At 48.9% G+C, this 21,251-nt stretch overlaps 1 long non-coding RNA gene across 1 annotated transcript; it reads left to right on the top strand.

Annotated features, from left to right (window-relative positions):
• The first annotated feature begins 647 nt into the window (after nt 1–647).
• LOC123098610 (uncharacterized) lies at nt 648–1,060 on the top strand. The gene is made up of 2 exons (XR_006447889.1): nt 648–695; nt 800–1,060. It is a non-coding gene; the product is annotated as an uncharacterized lncRNA (long non-coding RNA).
• Nucleotides 1,061–21,251: the final 20,191 nt, after the last annotated feature.

Genomic DNA, 21,251 nt, shown 5'->3' with positions numbered 1-21,251 from the left:
CTGAAGAAGAAGTTTGAAGCAGAGAGAAAAGCCTGGGCGGATGAAAAGACTGCTTTGCTCAGCCGGGCCGAACAAGCGGAGGCCACTCTTGCTGAAACAACCACCGAGCTATCCGGCTTAAAACGCCATGTATCTCAGATGGTCTCCGCAATCTTTGGTAAGTTACTCTGTAAGTGTTAGCTAGTTTACATCTTTTCCAATAAGCTTACCTGACTTTGTAATGCAGGCCCCAGGAGTTCCAATCTCAATCAAAACATGCTGACAAAGCTGAAGGCTGTTTATACCCTGGTGGAACAACTCTACACCGGGTCACAACGTGCTTTAGCCGTCGTGGCTCTGTCAAATGAAGTTCCCACTCATCTGGCGGATGTGTTAAGGCGGTTTGCTGCCTCAACGCTTCCAAGAATTGAGACGAGCTTCTGCAAGAGCCGGAGCCATAGCCGCTCTGAGCCGGGCCAAGGCGTTTCTACCGGAGCTAGACCCGGCCGACATCGCCCTTGGGTATCCCAGTTTGAAGGAGGACGGCACCCCATTTGACCAGAAGGACTTCGCCGCTTGCATGAAGAGCATACGCCCTGTGGCCACTGTGATTGGTAATGACACAGATCTTACCAAATATCAACCGGGCTATGACGCGGAGAATCAGAGGATCCCAACACCACATTATGAAGCAATCAGCATGATTCCTCCAACTCGTAAGCACACCTTCGCCCCTGAAGTTGACCCGGCCGGGTTAATTGATGATGAAGCTCAATTTGAAGCCTTGAATGGCATTGACTGGAAATCATCAACCTTCCAGGACATGGAAACAGCCGGAGGAGCAGAGAGGGATGACCCGGAAGCCTCAGGCCCAACACACCTTTAATCCTTCAAGCGGCTCATGCTCACGTCTTGATGAAACAATGCTGCATTATTCGGACTCGGGGAGTTATGTAATAGAGTAGGAAAACACTTGATTTTGTTGTGCCATCGCGCACGTGTGCGGCGCTCAACACTGTTTAAGGTGCCCTCTTATATTCTTCCGGGTTATGCTTGATCTTCTGCTTTCCTTATGTTTAAAGAGCTGTCTTTAATTGTCCTGCATAGAAAACAAATAACAAGTCCCTTGGCGGCTTACCGCATGGAGGGTCATATATTTTACATATAACCCGGAGTATGCATCAAAAAATCATAATAAATCAGTTCTTCAATTATATCTTTGAGACAACCATAACAGCATATCTATGATTCTTCAAGTACACTTCCGGTTTATATAACCTGAATAATGAGGGTGAAAACCCAACTCTGTAATATGATGCTTATTATGTGCGATCAACTTTATTGATCAAAGTTAAGCCGGTGGAACAGAAACCACCCTTGAATACTTTAAATATGATCAAAAGAACTTGTTTGCAAAAAAGAGACTTCAAAAATTTGGAGGCTTCTGATTCGAATACGACCAGAGAACTGTCCCAAAGGGGTTAAGCTAAGATTCGAATACGATCATATAGCCCCCAGTGGCTTTGGCGTTGCCGATCAAGAGGGTACCGACAGCTATGTTCTCTTTGGTTCGAATACGACCTATGTTTGAACAGGAAGCCCCCAAATGACCTTGAGAGTTGTTTAACGACGCTGATTTGAATACGATCCACGTCGGTTCCCAAAGGGGGTTGAGCTATGATTCAAATATGATCAAGAAACTCCCCAGTGAGCTCGGCAATGTGCCGATCAAGTGGGTATCGACAGCTATGTTCTCTTTGGTTCGAATACGACCTATGTTTGAACAGGAAGCCCCCAAGTGATCATATATTTAACGGCTAGATTCGAATACGATCATAAGCCGGATTAGCCTCCAAGTGACCATGTGATATCACAATGAAAATAACAATGACACATTTACCTTTGGAGGGGAAAAAGGACAGAGGTCCTGCTTTATTATTTATCATAATATATACATGGCTATAGAAATATGTACATTATGAGAGCCGGTGGCTCAAGTGTAATAAGGCCGAAGATGAGCAATATTCCACGGCCGGCGGGTCTCCTCCTCCGACTTACGTGAATCTTTGTGCTCTCGAACATCGATGAGGCAGTATGACCCGTTGTGCAAGTTCTTGCTGACCATAAAGGGCCCTTCCAAAGGTGGGGATAGCTTGTGTGCATCTGTTTGATCCTGGATGAGCCGGAGCACCAAGTCACCTTCCTGAAAGGTCCTGGACTTAACCCGGCAGCTGTGATAGCGGCGCAGGTCTTGTTGGTAAATCGCCGAGCGAGCTGCTGCTACGTCACGCTGTTCGTCCAACAAGTCAAGAGCATCTTGACGCGCTTGTTCATTGTCCGCCTCGACATAAGCCGCCACTCGAGGCGAGTCATGACGGATGTCGCTAGGGAGAACCGCCTCGGCTCCGTAAACCATGAAGAAAGGCGTGTAACCCGTAGACCTGTTAGGAGTAGTATTGATGCTCCATAACACAGAGGGTAACTCCTCCACCCAACAACCCGGCGTCCGTTGCAAAGGGACCAAAAGCCGGGCTTGATGCCTTTCAAGATTTCCTGATTGGCTCTCTCAGCTTGACCATTGGATTGGGGGTGAGCTACTGATGAAACATCAAGCCGAATATGCTCACGTTGACAAAATTCCTCCATATCGCCTTTAGACAGATTGGTACTGTCGTGGAATTAACACGTCAGATGTCCTAGGTGTAAGGACTTAGTCGTGAGGCCAACGCATCTATGTGGTAGCTTGAGAGGGGTTGGGCGGAATCGAGAGACGCAACACAAGACAAGGGTTTAGACAGCTTCGGGCCCCGGGAAACATCATCCGGTAACAACCCTACGTGCTGTTTGAGGCTAGGTCTCATTATGATCACGGGAGAGTCGCCGGCTCCGGCTCTCGGTATTTAGCCCTAGAGATTATTTCTTGTTGCTTGTCCCCCTTTGGGGTGCCCTGCCCCTCCTTATATAAGTTAGAGGGGCGGGTTACATGTGGAGTCCTAGTAGGACTAGGACTAGTCTATCTTTTCTTACAAGTTAATTACAAGTCCGGGTCTTGCTCCCTCGTAAAGGAAATATTCGTCATCCCTTTCTTCTTAAGCCGGCCCACCATAACATGAGCCGGCCTTCTGGGCCTTGGGCCTAGTCTTCTATCTGACCCGCCGTCGGGGTCATCCATGAGTCGTCTGACAGTGAGCCGCCAGACCCGTGAGTCGCCAGTCCTCCGGCGGGTCACGGTGAAGCGCCAAGTCCGGCCGGGTCATACTTCCGGCCGGGTCATACCGCGGGGTATATCCCCGACATTAGCCCCCAAGTTTAATTTGGATTTATCCATGTTAAACTGATCTGCAACATAAACACAAGAACAAATTGACAGGTTGTACTCCGGGTTAAATATTCTTGTAAGCCGGCACTTGATCATCCTTAAGTCCTTGTCATCTTCCTTCTTGGTATGTATCCATAATCTCATAGCAAATCTCTTTAGCAGATATGTTCAAATTTTGCCAATGCAACAAATCCAGATATTTTCTTTGAAAATCCGGGTCAATAGGCCAGCTTCAGAGTCAATTTACTGGCATTGGTCTCTTGTAGAGAAATATTGTAAGAAATAATCCACTTGAATCGGCTTCCAAAGCGCTGGCTTAAAACATATTGGTCTTGAAATACTCATCTGACTTTCAGCCGGGTTGAAGAAGTAAGACTTGCCGGTTTATCAAAATTGCCGGCTTATAAATATTGATAGCACCGGGTCATAACTGTTGCCGACGTCGGGTCATAATTATTGGTGACGCCGGATCATGATTGTTGCAAACACCGGGTCAATTTGATCCTCCTGACTTGCTCAAAACTAATAATTTGAAGATTTTTCTCCCTTATATCCATATTACCTGTAGCCCCCAAGTCTTGAGCAGAACAAAGTGATGGTTTAAGATTTGCTCCAATAAATGTTGCAACCTTGAAGAAATCCGGTTTATTCATCTCAATCATATAAACTGAATATTCCACACATGTAGCCCCCAAGTGCCGGGTTGTCATGCTTACAGCAACCAGGGACTTGTAATTGCTTTATGCTTATGAAAACTTCAACCAGTGTAGCCCCCAAGGGCCGGGTCATTATGCAATAATGAACAGGGACTTTTGAAAATATGATCATGTAGACTTTAACAGCAACGTGTAGCCCCTGAGGGCCGGCTCATTTAAAGTGTGATGAGTCGGGTCTTCAATAAGTTGAAAAAATGACTTTGCATTAGCCCCCAAGTGCCATGGTGCATGCTGGCAGTGACATGGGACTTGTATATTCGATGTAATCTCGATTTGAACAATGTAGCCCCCAAGTGCCGGGTCGTAAGCCTGCAGCGACTCGGGACTATTTCCTCCATTGTGAAATAAATCATGCCCATTGATAAAAATAATAGCCATTGTGCTAAAGCGACTTTGAAAACCTCAATGATAACACTGGTTATTGATAATCACAATAGAAATCCAGCCATGTTGGCTATTCAAGATTTGAATAATATAATCCGGTATGAAAACCTCAATCATTCAATATCATCATGAAAATTCAGCCAGCTTTGGCTATTAAAGACTTGAATACCTCATTGGTTGACAAGTAAACCCGGAGTTTAAATACCTGGCGGCTCTTGGCCAATTACGACTTAATGCGCCTTCATTGTAAGCCGGAATTTTTGTAACCCGGTGGCTATAGCCCTTGAGAAAACCAATAATTGATAACCCTTTTGAGACACCAATTTCAGTGATGAGCTTGGACTGAAGCATTTATATAAGTCATAATTCTGCATATCCTGCACAGAGTTTAAACAACATATGCCCTGGCGACTTAACGTCAAAAGCCAGGGCGGGTAACCACCCAAATGTAGTCTTACCCTGCACACAAGTAGATCACAAGAACCCTTGGCGGTTTATCGCAGGGCGGGTCATAATATCTTACATATGACAACTGATGTGTAAAAAAGGAGTTACAGATAAGCTTGTTATGAATCATAACTTTGAAACATAACTATAATATCATACTTGTGATATTGAATTTGCATTGTCGGTTCATGTGACTTGTGCAGTAAGGGTGATAACCCAATCCTTAGAAGCCAATGCTTCCACATAGATGATGATTGTCATAAGCCGGCGACTTAACGTCAAAAATCAAGCCGGGTTTAAATAGAAACCACTCATATACACTTTAGATGTGTTCAAAAGAGCTTCAAATAAAATCCCAAAAATTATTTGCAAAAAGAGACTTCAAAAATTTTGAGGCTTCTGATTCGAATACGATCAGAAAACCATCCCAAAGGGGTTAAGCTAAGATTCGAATACGATCATATAGCCCCCAGTGGCTTTGGCGTTGCCGATCAAGAGGGTACCGACAGCTATGTTCTCTTTGGTTCGAATACGACCTATGTTTGAACAGGAAGCCCCCAAATGACCTTGAGAGTTGTTTAACGACGCTGATTCGAATACGATCCACGTCGGTTCCCAAAGGGGGTTGAGCTATGGCTCAAATATGACCAAGAAACTCCCCAATGAGCTCGGCAGTGTGCCGATCAAAAGGGTATCGACAGCTATGTTCTCTTTGGTTCAAATACGACCTATGTTTGAACAGGAAGCCCCCTAGTGATCATGAGAATATTTAATGACTCTGATTCGAATACGATCAGGGTCACACCAAAAGGGTTAAGCTAAATTCAAATACTATCAGCTCCCAATGGTCATTAAAGCAGGGTACCTATATTTGAGTTGTGCTTTGTAACAGACTCTCTTTGGTCCCTTTAATTGTTCCTGAGAACTCGAACTTTGCGAGAGATAACCTCTTTTTGAACCGGAAATTTGTAAACCGGATATTAAGAGCTTCAAAGCTTTATAAGATACAAATTTACCTTGAGCCGGACGTTTGAACCGGATTTGAGAGCTTCAAAACTTTGCGGGAGAAAGATATCTCTTGAACCGGATTTTAAACCGGAATCTTTATTTGAACCGGCAATTTTCTGACGGCTTTTAAAGTTTCATCAATATGGTAGCAGCCCCCGGAACCGGGTTATCATTCCCTCCAACGACCCGGGGTTCCCGAGTCATGTCACTGTAGCCCCCGAGTCTCAAGATGACTCGAGGAGTTGGCTTGAGATTCTCCATATTTAACCGTGATATAAACCGGCGTAACTTGCATATCATTGGTGTTGATAACACGATGTGTATCCACAGAAGGTTGAGGTGACTGCGGCGGGTTATAAATGATCCCGTACGAGCCGTGTCAGCAACTCGGCCAATGGTTCCTTCCAACTGGTTGTTTGAAGTTTAACCAAACTGTAGTGATGGCGACTTGTGCGCATGTCCATTGAACCATCCAGTGCAGACGGCGGCTGACAATATATGATAATTTGCCTCTAATTTGTTGGAAGAAAACCGGGCTTCCCAAGCAGTGATTTGCTCATACTCAATAAATAGCTCATGCAGACAGGTGCGGCCCGGTGCGTTAATGTAGACCAGGCCGCTAGAGACGGATGGTAAGGACGACCTCAGCATCAGAGGCGGCTTAGACAGATGAACCGGCCGCGGTGTTGTAAACCGGCGCGGACGGGCGAGTCAACTACGTCATTTTGATGTAGTGAACAATTGTCCTGCATCAAAAACATCGCAGGCCAGAGTAATTGTTTTTTGACAAAAGGAATATGTGCCATATATTTAGAAGGATATCACCTGATTCGCCCGGTCAATAGACGAGTCGGCCGTGGCATTGTAAACCGGCGTGGACGGGCGAGTCAATCGCAGGCGCGATAAGCCGCGCGGACGAGAGAATCGGCCGTGGCGTTGTAAGCTGGTGCAGCCGGCGATTTAAACGCAATGTTTATAAACCGGACCGGACGCCTGAGCCGGCCGCTGGCACGAACAGATGTAAACCGAACAGCGGGCGGTGACTTGCATGCGTATCCATCGGATGGCTTAAGAGAGTGGGTGCGGCACCGGTGTGTTGCTGTAAACCGGTGCAAGCCTCATGTCTATAACATGATATCACCTTTGTACTGAACCTTGTCCTGGTAATTTGTTGGATAATCTCAGATGAAAAAGATAACTGGATGGATGCACGCCTAATGTAGTACTAGCACCCACGTGGGTCTTCATTTGTCTTTTCCTCGTTGTTTTTTTTCCTTCTTTATTTTTTGAAATTATTTCCTCTTTTCCCGGCCCTTGTACTTCACGTATGTCTATCCATTAGGCCTAGTGTTTGTCAAACCTTGATTCCTGTGCCAATAAACAATGTGCTTGAGCTGTTTTTGCTTTTGTTTTTCTCTTCCAACTGCATCCATCAGCCAACTCGAAAGCAAGGCACGCGGGCCACACGAGTGCATGGTGACCCGGTAGAGGCGGGAGCAGGGATAAGCGCCAGGCCAGAGCGGAGGCAGCAGCTCGGTGCAATCATGACGCGAGGCCTCAGCCGAGAAGCGGAGGCGCGAGGCAAGCCGCAACCACAGGGGCGCCGGGCGGAGCTGCACGGAAGCCGGCCAGAGGTGAAGGGCAGTGAGGCGGCCAGCGGCTCTCCTCGACTACAGCTGGGGCGAGCGTCCGTGGTGGCTCAGGCACGACAGAGGCACGGCCAGCTCCGGGGATACCCATATGCAGCATATGCAGTCAACGGCGGACTGATCTCCTGGCATAGTCCTTCCTTTCCCTGGTTCTCACTTTTCTTTCTTGTTTTATTCAGATCTCATCTAGTCTGGCACGTCTTTTGTGAGGACATGGTGCATCTTGCTTGATACGGAGTAGTAATTGCCAAAAAACATGCAGGTCACAGACCATCTGATCTTCAATAGCAGGTCATGGACCGTATCTTTTGTTGATGTACGCAAGTAACAGCGGATCTCTTGTTTGGACCCCACACAGCTCCTGTTAGACGTTGTAGCGCATCAGGACTTGCTCTCTTCCAAACAGGTCATCCGGCGGGTCGTGGCCGGTTTCCGAGTCGCCCACGTCCAGGTCTCTTCGTAAAGGTTGTATACAGGTGGTAGCAGAGGACCAGCCCAAGGTGTAGCGGAGGTGACTCGGTGATTGAGGCAGGGCGGCTCAACAATGCGGTGATGGCAGCAGGCCAGTTTGGAGCCGCGGTTGACGCAGTCGACGGCTTAACATCGCGTGGCCGCGGTTTTGGCAGCTCAGCGCAAGGCCGATGAGGCAACGGCGGCTCGACAGGACCGGCGGCTCAAGGTGAGAGAACTTGAGGCAGACGACCCGGCGACAAGGTTGATTGAGGTCGACTTGGACCACGCGAGTTACGGCGTTGAAGACCAAATCCTCCTCCAAGTCATCATATTATTTGGCTTTACCCAACTCGGGCTTTGACTTTTACCACTGATGGTTAATTGGTGAACAAAAAACAAAAACGGCGAGTTACCGAGGGAAACTTGACACGCCGGGAGCGGAATAGGCCATAGAAGACGACGGTGTTGGTGACTTGCGGCAGTCATCAGACGGCAACCTTAATTCTCTAGAACTTTAAATCTCACAAATCCTTAAATCTGGATTAATGAACTTGAAACTGATGCAAACCCTTTCAAACCGGCTCTTCTTCATCCAAAATTTGCGAACTTCTTGATCCCTGGAGAGATCCCTCCAAGAACTCAACACCACCGTGCGCAGGCCCCACGGTGGGCGCCAACTGTCGTGGAATTAACACGTCAGATGTCCTAGGTGTAAGGACTTAGTCGTGAGGCCAACGCATCTATGTGGTAGCTTGAGAGGGGTTGGGCGGAATCGAGAGACGCAACACAAGACAAGGGTTTAGACAGCTTCGGGCCCCGGGAAACATCATCCGGTAACAACCCTACGTGCTGTTTGAGGCTAGGTCTCATTATGATCACGGGAGAGTCGCCGGCTCCGGCTCTCGGTATTTAGCCCTAGAGATTATTTCTTGTTGCTTGTCCCCCTTTGGGGTGCCCTGCCCCTCCTTATATAAGTTAGAGGGGCGGGTTACATGTGGAGTCCTAGTAGGACTAGGACTAGTCTATCTTTTCTTACAAGTTAATTACAAGTCCGGGTCTTGCTCCCTCGTAAAGGAAATATTCGTCATCCCTTTCTTCTTAAGCCGGCCCACCATAACATGAGCCGGCCTTCTGGGCCTTGGGCCTAGTCTTCTATCTGACCCGCCGTCGGGGTCATCCGTGAGTCGTCTGACAGTGAGCCGCCAGACCCGTGAGTCGCCAGTCCTCCGGCGGGTCACGGTGAAGCGCCAAGTCCGGCCGGGTCATACTTCCGGCCGGGTCATACCGCGGGGTATATCCCCGACAGGTACCATTGTCAGTTATAATGCTGTGTGGAAAACCAAAGCGGAATATCACCTTTTTCATGAACTGAACCGCCGTGGCTGCATCACACTTACTAACTGGCTCTGCCTCAACCCACTTTGTGAACTTGTCAACCGCCACCAAGAGGTGGATCTTCTTATCCTTGGACCTTTTGAAAGGCCCAACCATATCAAGCCCCCAGACTGCAAATGGCCAAGTGATTGGAATCATCCTCAACTCTTGAGCCGGCACATGAGCACGTCTTGGGAACTTCTGACAACCGTCACATTTACTGACCAAGTCCTCTGCATGAGCATGAGCCGTCAGCCAATAAAAACCATGACGAAAAGCTTTAGCCACAAGGGATTTTGAGCCAGCATGATGGCCACAATCTCCCTCGTGAATCTCTCGTAAAATTTCTTGACCCTCCTCAGGGGAAACACAACGCTGAAAAGCCCCAGTGACACTGCGATGATGCAACTCGCCATTGGTAATTATCATTGACTTAGACCGCCGGGTTATTTGTCTGGCCAAAGTTTCATCCTTAGGCAATTCCCCCCGGGTCATGTAAGCCAAGTATGGCACTGTCCAATCTGGGATGACATGAAGAGCCGCCACCAACTGTGCTTCTGGGTCAGGAACAACCAAGTCTTCCTCTGTAGGTAACTTGACAGAAGGGTTATGCAGAATATCTAAGAAAGTATTAGGCGGCACCGGCTTACGCTGAGAGCCCAGCCGGCTTAAGGCATCAGCCGCCTCGTTCTTTCTACGGTCAATGTGCTCTACTTGGTAACCCTGAAAATGTCCGGCAATGGCATCAACTTCACGGCGATAAGCCGCCATGAGGGGGTCCTTGGAATCCCACTTGCCTGATACCTGTTGAGCCACCAAATCTGAGTCGCCAAAGCACCTCACCCGGCTTAAGCTCATCTCCTTAGCCATCCGAAGACCATGGAGCAAGGCCTCGTACTCAGCTGCATTGTTAGTACAGGGAAACATTAACCGTAGCACATAACGAAATTTGTCACCTCGAGGGGAAGCTAACACGACTCCAGCCCCCGAGCCCTCCAACTGCCTGGACCCGTCGAAGTGAATAGTCCAGTATGTGTTATCCGGTCTCTCTTCAGGCATCTGCAGTTCTGTCCAATCGTTGATGAAATCTACCAATGCTTGAGATTTGATAGCAGTGCGTGGCACATACTTTAGACCATGAGGCCCAAGTTCAATGGCCCACTTAGCGACTCTTCCTGTGGCTTCTCTGTTTTGGATGATATCTCCTAGAGGAGCGGAACAAACCACAGTGATAGGGTGGCCCTGGAAATAATGCTTAAGCTTCCGGCTTGCCATGAACACCCCGTAAACAAGCTTCTGCCAATGTGGATACCGTTGCTTGGACTCAATGAGTACTTCGCTGACGTAGTAAACCGGCCGCTGAACCGGATGTTCCTTACCCACCTCCTTGCGCTCCACCACGATGGCCACACTGACGGCTCGTGTGTTAGCGGCTACATACAACAATAAGGGCTCCTTATCGACAGGAGCAGCAAGAACTGGTGGCTCAGCTAACTGTCTTTTCAAATCCTCAAAAGCAGCATTAGCAGCATCACTCCAGACAAAATCATTTGTTTTCTTCATCATCTGATATAGTGGTATGGCCTTTTCGCCCAACCGGCTTATAAACCGACTCAAAGCAGCGATGCGACCCGCCAGACGCTGGACGTCATTTATGCACGCCGGCTTAGCCAGAGAGGTGATTGCCTTGATATTCTCCGGGTTAGCTTCAATGCCTCTGTGAGAAACCAGAAAACCCAAGAGCTTGCCTGCAGGAACACCAAAAACACACTTGGCCGGATTAAGCATCATCTTGTAGACCCGGAGATTATCAAAGGTCTCTTTCAGATCGTCTATCAAGGTTTCCTTCTCTCTGGATTTTACCACAATATCATCCACATAAGCATGAACGTTGCGCACAATCTGATTATGAAGACAATTCTGCACGCACCGCTGGTAAGTCGCCTGAGCGCTCTTGAGCCCAAAAGGCATACACACATAACAGAAAGCTCCAAAGGGAGTAATGAACGCCGTCTTCTCTTGGTCCTTAACTGCCATTTTAATCTGATGGTAACCAGAGTACGCATCCAAAAAACTCAAACGCTCACAACCCGCCGTAGCATCAATAATTTGATCAATACGAGGGAGAGCAAAAGGATCAGCCGGACAAGCCTTGTTTAAATCCGTATAATCCACACACATATGCCAGGTGCCGTTCTTCTTGAGCACTAGCACCGGGTTAGCTAACCATTCTGGACGAAAGACTTCAACGATGAACCCGGCCGTCAAGAGCCGGGCTACTTCCTCACCAATGGCTTTACGCCTCTCCTCGTTAAACCGCCGGAGAAACTGCCTGACTGGCTTAAATTTTGGGTCAATATTAAGAGTGTGCTCAGCGAGTTCTCTCGGTACACCCGGCATGTCAGAAGGTTTCCATGCAAAGATGTCCCGGTTCTCACGGATGAACTCGATGAGCGCGCTTTCCTATTTAGGATCCAGATTGGCACTGATGCTGAACTGCTTAGATGAGTCACCTAGAACAAAGTCAACAAGCTTAGTCTCATCGGCCGACTTAAACTTCATTACCGGCTCATGCTCCGTGGTTTGCTTTTTCAAAGACGTCATATCTGCCGGGTCAACATTATCCTTGTAAAACTTCAATTCCTATGTTGCACAAACATATTCAGCGTAAGCAGCGTCACCTTCCTCGCACTCCAAAGCTATCTTTCGGCTGCCATGAACTATAATGGTCCCATTGTGACCCGGCATCTTGAGCTGCAAATATACATAACACGGCCGTGCCATGAACTTGGCGTAAGCCGGCCGCCCAAATAAAGCGTGGTACGGGCTTCTGATCTTGACCACCTCAAAGGTCAATTTTTTCGCCCTGGAGTTGTACTCATCTCCAAAGGCTACTTCCAGCTCGATCTTACCAACTGGATAAGCCGACTTACCAGGCACTACGCCATGGAAAATAGTATTGGACTGGTTGACGTTTTTATCAGTTAACCCCATACGACGGAAGGTCTCATAATAGAGGATGTTGATGCTACTGCCTCCGTCCATGAGCACTTTAGTGAATTTATACCCACCAACCTGAGGAGCTACCACCAAGGCCAGTTGACTCGGATTATCAACCCGGGGAGGGTGATCTTCCCTACTTCATACAATAGGCTGCTCAGACCATCGCAAGTAACATGGAACCGCCGGCTCAACAGCGTTCACAACCCTCTTATGAAGCTTCTGGTCTCACTTACACAAACTGGTAGTAAACACATGATACCGTCCACTATTGAGCTGCTTTGGATTGGTCTGGTATCCCCTGCTGCTGCTGCTGATTACCCTGGCCAGATTGCTGGTTAAAACCACCTTGATTACCTTGAAAATTCTGAAAATTGGGATTTGAACCGCCGCCCGGGCCATGAAAGCCGCCGCCGCCTGAGCCGCCGCCCTGCCCATTGTTGCCATCGAACGTGTTGGAGTTTTTGAAAGCTTTCATGATTGCGCAGTCTTTCCATAGATGAGTGGCCGGCTTCTCCCTAGAGCCATGCCTTGGACAGGGCTTATTCAATAATTGCTCAAGCGTCGGGCCTGACCCGCCGGACCGGGGAGGTGGTCTCCCCTTACGTCGGTGGTTGTTACCCTGCGCATTGGTGTTGGCCACAAACTCCATACTGCCATCAGCCTTACGTTTATTACCTCCCTGGTTCGCCGGGTTATGCTGAGGGCCCTTGCCGTTGCCATTCTTCTTTCCCTTCCCTGTCTTTCAATCATCAGACGCGAGATCCTTGGTACTATCAGAGTCGGCGTACTTGACCAGAGCCGCCATCAGCGTACCCATATCGTTGCAATCGCGCTTGAGCCGCCCGAGCTTCATCTTCAGGGGCGTAAAGCAACAATTTTGCTCCAACATTAAGACTGCAGAGCGGGCATCCATCATATCAGACGAATGTATTATTTCCTTGACCCAGCGTACCCAACGGGTTGTAGATTCGCCTTCTTCCTGCTTGCAGCTAGTCAAGTCCATAATTGACATAGATTGCTTACATGTATCTTTGAAGTTTTGGATGAACCGGGCTTTCAGCTCTGCCCATGACTCAATGGAATTAGGTGGCAGTCCCTTCAACCAAGTGCGGGCAGTCCCATCCAACATCATGGTGAAGTATTTGGCCATCGCTGCTTCACTGACCTCCAGCAACTCCATAGCCATCTCGTAACTTTCAATCCATGCTCCGGGCTGTAAATCAGCCGTGTAATTAGGTACCTTCCTAGGTCCTTTGAAATCCTTGGGCAGACGTTCGTTACGGAGAGCCGGAACCAGACAAGCGACACCTCCGGTCCTCGTAGCTATGCCCGCCTCGACAGAAGTCGTCGGGTAAAACTTGAGCCCTTCGAAGCTGCCCTTCAAGAATTCAAATCCACCGTGCGCTGGCCCCACGGTGGGCGCCAACTGTCGTGGAATTGTCACGGCAGATGTCCTCGTGGAAGGACTTAGTCGTAGGGCCATCGCAACTAGGAAGTTTGATGGGGTTAAAACGGGACACGAGGGTTATACTGGTTCGGCCCCTTACGGTGAAGGTAAAAGCCTACTCCAGTTGAGGTGGAATTATTAGGGTTTCGATGACTAGGGAGCTAAATCGCTATGCCTGGTTATCGATCTATGGTTACTTGTCCTGAACCGCCGCTGGGTCGTCCCTTTATATACAGAGGATAACGCCCAGCGGCTCTCAGAGTCCCGGCCGGCTCATAAACAGTGTCCGACTCGGTCTGTTAACTATTCTTGCCTTACAATACAAGTCACGCCATAACGGCGGTTTATCACTATGGGCCTTAGGCCCATTATTGAACTGCCATCTTCAAGCTTGATATTGGGCTTCATGTGATGATCGTCATAACGTAACCCGGCCCCTCCTGGGCGGGTTACACCAGTAGTTATATCCCCAACACCAAGTGTCTCCTAACAACCTATCCACACTAATTGCTTGGTGTGGCAACTTGCTCCTTTTTATTTATTAGTTGTTTGAGGATTTTTTTATTTTTTGGGGGGAACTTTGTTCCTTTTTATTTCTCTCGAATGGGAGCGACTACAATAGAAGAAGGGTCGCGGTTGCAAAAATAGAAAAAACATGTCTGAGCCATCTGATCCTGGATGAAGGCCCAGATTCTTGTGGGTGGATCAGAAAACACATGTACTACATCAAGTTTTTTACTTTGTCATCTACGATTTAGCAAACGCACTTGAATTGCATTCTTAATTGTTCAATACATACATGATTAGGATTAGAGAACATAGTTCTCCTATTTCTTTCCTTGTAATGTAAACTATATTCTTTTTCCTTGTATTTGTAGATGCATGATGCTCTGACAAGCAGAAACATCACGACTACAGACAGATAGAAGAAGCTTTTATCAATGTCTCCCCTTTCTGACAATTGAGAGAATTTCTATGCAAGATAAATTTAACTCTGTTCTTGATCATGAATCTTTACGTGTCTGTGCTCAACTGAATCATGTTTGCTTGGTGTGATCTCTCCCAGAACAAGAATCTTGATGAGCAAGAAGTAGTATAACTGGCAGGAAATGCTAGAGTTTTTTTGTTATGTACTATCAAGATAGTATGGCTTATCATTTTAAATAGCAATGCCTGATGAGTGCTGATCATATTAATCCTTAATACTCTGTCTTGCTGGCCGTGTACTAAAAATGGCACTTCCATGTCTAATGAAGATATGTGTGCTTGTGATATGCTCAATCTGGGATGGTCCAGTCTGATGTTTACTTGTGCTTTATAAATAGGAGGGAGTGGGGGGAAAGAGCTATAGAAGAATACACCCTGTTATCACTCCTAATTTTACGACTTATTTCCATATGTTTTATTTCCAGTTTACATATTTTAATGCACACTCTTTCAATACATGGCTTACACTCGGCCTTTGGGCCATTGGCGCAATGGGTCATCTAGTTAAGAGAAAGAGTAAACGGGAGTGAGCACGTCTTCGACTCATTAGTTCTTGTCCACTCGTCCTGTTTTTTCAACTCTACTTTTTCTGCGTATATAATTGTGTTGTCTCGAAGGGCCATTGGTCGTTCTTTATTTAGAAAGAAGAGAGTACAGCAAGGCTTGATAGTCTAAGCGGTCTAGAACTATCATCCGACAGAGCCGAAGCTCAAAACATGACAGGTACAACCCAAACTGAATCCAAAGGATGGCAATAAGAGAGAAAGGAATACATCAGTAGAAGTCGCCTACACAACGGGCAGCTCTCCAAACAGCGATGTCCTCCCTGATAAGCTCAAGTATCCTGTCAACATTACTGGCCACTTGCTCAAAAATCCTTGCATTTCTTTCTTTCCAAATTCTCCAATGGATCAGGATGGTTATAGTGTCAAAATTTCGTCTGGCCCTCTTTGGAATCTCCCTCCGTGTATTGATCCACCAAGACTCTGTACTGCCGAAGCAGCCATCCGGTATTGTGAAGGATGCCTGCGTCCAGGCCCTGAACCTGGACCAAACCTATTGTGAGAAGCGGCAACATAAAAACAGATGCGTGCAGTCTTCATGCGTCGATAGGCATAGCGGGCAAAGTACCATTAGATGGCCAGCCCCTTCGTTCCAGATTGTCAGCAGTTAAACACCTTTTGTGAATGACCAACCACATGAAGAATTTGCATCTAGGTGGCGCCTTGGATCCTCAAATTGGTTTATGGCAGGCGAAACGCACATTTGCAGCGAAGAACATACCATAGGCAGAGCTGACTGAGAATTTAAGATCCCCGGACCACTTCCAAACCAAACTATCTAGAACCTCAGCAGATAAATTTGTGCTCTGCACAATGTCTGAAACTTTAAGATATTGAGCCATAGCCTGTGTTGAAATGCCTCCCGAGATCTCCCTTATCCGGGCTCCATTGTCAAGGGCTTCTTTCACCGAGCGACCAGTGTCATTGACAAAGGAGAACAAGGCAGGGGCCATCTCATCAATGGAGCACCCACCTGGCAGCCATTTGTCAATCCAAAACTTGGCCCTTTGACCGTTTCCTAGGCATATTACCGTGGCTGTTTTAAACATGGAAGACACTTCCTTTTCCATCTCATCTGGCAGCAGGCTCCATGGCCTCTCTTCCGCCTCGCATCGCAGACACGGCCAGCGACAACGAAGGGTGTGTCGAAACCATTTGAGATTCAAAACACCCAGGCCCCCATATTCTTTGGGCATGCATACCCGGGACCATGGCAAGAGACAGTGTCGCCCATTAATATCATTGTCGCCCTTCCATAAGAAGCCCCGGCACCTCTTGTTAATAATCTTCAACGCCCATGCCGGCAACTGCATAGCCGATAGGAAGTGGATAGGTAGAGCCATGAGAACCGATTGGGTGAGCGTCAGACGTCCAGCAGGTGCCAGCAACTTTGGTTTCCACCCCTTCATCTTACTTGAGTACTTATCTATGAGTGGCCATATATCTTGTCGCCGCAAACGATAAATTGAGAGAGGTAGTCCAAGGTATTGTAGCGGAAAAGGCTTGTACTGACAGCCGAAGTGTTGAGCCACCATAGCGGAGACTGAGTCATTACTCCTGATGCACGTGATCGTGCTCTTCTGCAGATTGATGCGGAGACCCGACGCCTCGCCAAACAGCTTCAGAATGGCAGAGATCACCTCCAAATCACTCAAGCAGGGCTTGAAGAAGAGCACAGCATCATCCGCGAAGAAGGAAGCCCTCGGAACATTGGTATTGAGACCCAAGCTCGACAGCAAATTGTTCTGTCCTGCCCAACTAAGCATAGCCTGCAAGGAATCCATGGCAAGTATGAAGAGCGCAGGAGACAGCGGGTCGCCTTGTCTAACACCACTGCCCAGGGCGAACGGCTCACAAGTCTCACCATTGACCAACACTGAGGAAGATGCCGGGCGTAGGAGTCCACAAATCCATGCGCACCAACGTTGCCCAAAGCCTCTTCTTTTCAACATCTGAATAATGAACTCCCAGGACAGAGTATCAAATGTTTTAGATATATCAATTTTCAAGAGCACAGCCGTTGCTTTCTTCTTATGCATCGCTTTAGCTGTGTTACGAACAAACTTGAAGTTTTCATGAATGCTCCGCCGGCTGATGAAAGCACTTTGTACATGTGTGATGAGGGCAGGCAGGAGTGGAGCCAGACGACTCGCAAGCACTTTGGCAAAAAAATTGGCCGCTTCATGAATCAAATTAATTGGTCGGAAATCCGCCACCTCCAGTGAGCATTCTTTTTTGGGAAACAAAGTTATGATGGAAGAGTTAAGCCTGCCAAAGGATGCAAAATTGTTCCTGTACAGCTCAAGCATGACAGCCATAAAATCCCTAGCAATAATGTCCCAGCAGACCTTGTAGAAGAGGCATGAGAAGCCATCAGGCCCAGGAGCTCTATCCGAGGGCATGTCCATGATCACTTGTTTTACCTTTGTCTCTGTGAACACGGTCTCCAAGCCACTTGCCAAATCCGGGGGCAGACTGTTGATCTCAAGTACATCCAGATTCAAGGAAGACATCACCGGTGTAGGTGCACCCATCAAACCACGATAAAAATCCCTCACCAGAGTCAGTTTGTCCTCCCTGTTTGAAATTGTTCGCGGCCCATCCCTGAAAAAGGGAATCAGATGTTTCCGCCTTCTGCCATTAGCTTCCAAGTGAAAGTACTTAGAATTCGCATCCCCCTCTTTCAAGTCCCTCACCCTAGCGCACTGGCGTAGGCGAACCCGCTCCAGGGAGGCGAGCGCGAGGCACTTCCCCTTCAGGAAAGCTCGGAGCCTACGCTCGTCATTAGACAGAGTCCTGATTTCTTGAGCACCATCGAGACGCAAAATCAATTCGTTGGCAATCTGGAACTGTAAGTTCCTGAAACTCTGTTTCTTTTGTCCCCAGCTTCTGAGTGTTTTGGCTGTTCTCTGCAGCTTCACACTGAAGATCAACATAGCATCGGAAGAGTTAACCTCCCCTTCCCAAGCGTCTTTGACCGTCTCCATGAACCCTCGTAACTTAACCCAAAAGTTTTCAAAACGGAAGCGACGAGTATTTGGCTTGTCAGAAGAGCAGCTTAGAAGCAAAGGGCAATGATCTGAGATGCTTGAGCTGAGCGGCAATAAATCGCTGATGGGGAAGGTATCTTCCCAAGCGTTGTTGAACAACAAACGATCCAACCTGGCCATTACTGAGTTTTCTTGGTTGTTGCACCAAGTGAACCTCCTACCCAGAAGTGGCATGTCATGCAGACCAAAAGTATTAATAGTGTGCCTGAATTTGTTAGCCAACCTTCTGTTGAACCTGTGCGTACTGCGCTCTTCTACATTATAGACTAAATTAAAGTCCCCATTCACAATCCATGGAAGTTGAATATTAGTTCCAATCCCCGCAATTTCCTCCAGAAATCTGATCTTGTCCTCATCTTCTTGCGACCCATAGACTGAGGTCACCAGCCACTCTTTACCATCTGACAAGGATGAAACTTTGATGGTGATAGAGAATTCTCCCTTATGCTCTGTAGAGACACATAGACTGTCTTTCCTCCAAGCCATAATAATTCCCCCTCTGGTACCGTCCGCTTGAAGGAAATCGAAGCCATCAAAGGCGTAACCCAGAGTCTGACTAACCAGCACATCATCCACCAACGCTAACTTAGATTCTTGAATACAGACTAGGGAAACATTGCAGGTTTGCAGAAATAAACGAACAAAGTTACGCCTAGCAGGGTTATTGAGCCCCCTAACATTCCACGCTAACACACCAACAGACATAGTCATGATGAAATACATGCACCCCACAAAGGCACAACTCCACTAAACACCGCATGGCTGCACCATATCCGGAAGGGAGAAGGCCGCGAAGTCCTCATGAGCAGGTTCGTCGAATTCCACACCGTCCGGCTCGAAAAGGGCAGCAATGGCCTTGATGTGATGCGGCGCCAGGGGAGCGTCGAACAGCTTCAGGTAATCATCCAGGGCTTCCTTCGTCAGCTGCTCTTCGGCTTGAATCACTCCCAAGCGGCGCAAAAGCACGGTCTGACTCCTATGGTAGGGGCCCTTGTTCATGCCATCGTTATTCTTGCTTAGGCGTGCGCTCCTTCACGGTGTGAAACTCGGTGGGATGCCCTTCTTCCGACGCACCGGAGCTGATGCCGTCGGCCTTGGACCCAGAATGGATGGTTTGGGGGTGGCCACCAAACCACCCAGTAGCGTCTCTTCTGCCGTCTTGGGGCCAAACTCCTGAATCAAGCCTCCTGGAGGCGCCAAGGGAGGTACCAGCTTGCTTGGGCTCAGCGGGATTGCAAAGGGCGTGCACACCAGGCTCAGGCCAGAGACCAGCGATTCCTCTGCTTGTTGCGGCAGCTTCAGTGGTTTGAGCCCCTGAGATCCGTCCTCTTGATCGTTGAGCAGCACCTCAGTAGAGACCTTGGATATTTCCTCATTCACGAAAGAGTTGTCACTGCCAATGGGGGGCATGGCCTCACCCGTGAGCGCCTGTTGCGCATCCCCCTCCCAAGCAAAAGAGAGTCAGCATGGAGACCTCTGTATATGGAGAGCAGCTCTGCCTGAAGGGGGAGTGGCTCCAAAAGCCCCCGAACCCACCGCAGTCGTGGCCAGCGAAGTTGGCTCCGCCGGAGTCTCTATGAGTGTTGCGGAGTCCACCGCCGTGGAGGCACTTCCAGAGGTCGGCGATGCGGCGGGTGTTGAAGAATGAGTCGTCGAGCCCACCACCGGCGAGATTGTTGCAGAGTGCTCTCTTACCGCTGACCCAACCGTAGAAGTAGGAAAAGATAACTTGGGTCTTGTCTCCTCCAGACTGGTCGTCGTCCTCCTCGCGGCTTGCAGGGGAGGGAGCGGCATGCCCCCCGCCGGTGCCAGTAGACCGTGGGTCCGGCGCCCACCCCAGTCACCCGCAATCCCGAAGCCACCCGGGCCACCAAAGGGGTGAGCTCCCGAACGGGGAGCCAGAGCCCTTCCCAGTGCCATCGACCCTCCCTCTGAAACAGAAACTTGAGTAGTCATGGTGCCTGGAGAGGTCCTCATTCTCGTCCGGCTCGTAGTCTTGGCGAAACTCCATGAATGGAATCGTGCGATCCACCACATCGAACACATGGATTGTGAGTGGGTGAATAAACGTGCGCCTCTCCGACGGGGGCGCGGGCGGCGGCGGCGTCAGCGGTGCCTCAGGCTCAAATGAGTTCGGCAGGCCCACTGGCTCCGGTATCTCCAAATCATAAATCTTCGGAATGCCAGACGGGTTTCGCATCCAGGCTGTGACGTCAATATGCCAGCGGTCCTCCTGCGGCAGTATCTCCACGAGCTGGCGCTGAAGATTATTGATGAGCTGGCTCACGGCACCCCACTCCCGGGCATTAGCCGGCATGCCTTCAATCCCCAGCCTGCAGAAGAACACGAGCTTGCCGCTGCTCGCTGCGAGCTCCTGTGCCAGCGCTGGAAAGCAATGGGAGCACGAGCGCATCGGACTTTCCCAGTACTGGACAGCACCCTGTCACAATCCTCTGTGGAGGCGAAGGAGATGAAGAAATCATCCGGATGCGCCACCTCCACCCGTACATGTCTCCTCTCCACCCCACAGAACCTGGCCAACTCCTGGATGAGGGCCTCCGGCGAGACCGCCGGCCTCCTTCCCTGGACCGAGGCCAACAGAGCATGATTCTTGAAGTCTGTTTCCAGCTCGTCCGTCCCCGGGGTGCGCGAGATGACACCACCGCCCCTTGCTGGTCGCAGATCCGGATCCCCATGGGTATACAGCTCCCCAGGGAAGCGGGACTGGGCGGGGGGGGGGGGGACGCAGATCAGGTGACATGCAAACGGCATGTCACCGTGTGCCTCGCGGCCTTCCATCCACCGCCCAGCCAGAATCCAACGGACAGCAGCACTCCAAGGCAAAAACAACATCCAGACACAGACCAAATCG

Source organism: Triticum aestivum, chromosome 4D (assembly GCF_018294505.1).
Source record: "Triticum aestivum cultivar Chinese Spring chromosome 4D, IWGSC CS RefSeq v2.1, whole genome shotgun sequence".
NCBI lineage: Eukaryota > Viridiplantae > Streptophyta > Magnoliopsida > Poales > Poaceae > Triticum > Triticum aestivum.
This window is presented reverse-complemented; position numbering and strand designations above follow the sequence as displayed.